This window comes from Chiloscyllium plagiosum, chromosome 42 (genome assembly GCF_004010195.1).
Source record: "Chiloscyllium plagiosum isolate BGI_BamShark_2017 chromosome 42, ASM401019v2, whole genome shotgun sequence".
Lineage (NCBI taxonomy): Eukaryota > Metazoa > Chordata > Chondrichthyes > Orectolobiformes > Hemiscylliidae > Chiloscyllium > Chiloscyllium plagiosum.
The window spans coordinates 4825383-4825601 of NC_057751.1; positions in this window are offsets into that span (position 1 = coordinate 4825383).

The following is a 219-nucleotide window of genomic DNA, read 5'->3' on the forward strand; positions in this document are numbered from 1 at the left end:
CAGTGCATTCCACACACCCACGACATGTACCACAATGTTCAGAGAACAGTCTGAAATGATGGAAATGTGAAGGAGATTGGACAGTACCTGCCAGGAGGGACCCAGGGCTGATCAATAAACTCAAGAGCTAGTCTCCACCCATCTTTGGGGAGGAGGAAGAGTTCACTGCACCCGAAACACAAACTTTGACTTCTCTCCCCAGATGCAACCGGGGGGGGG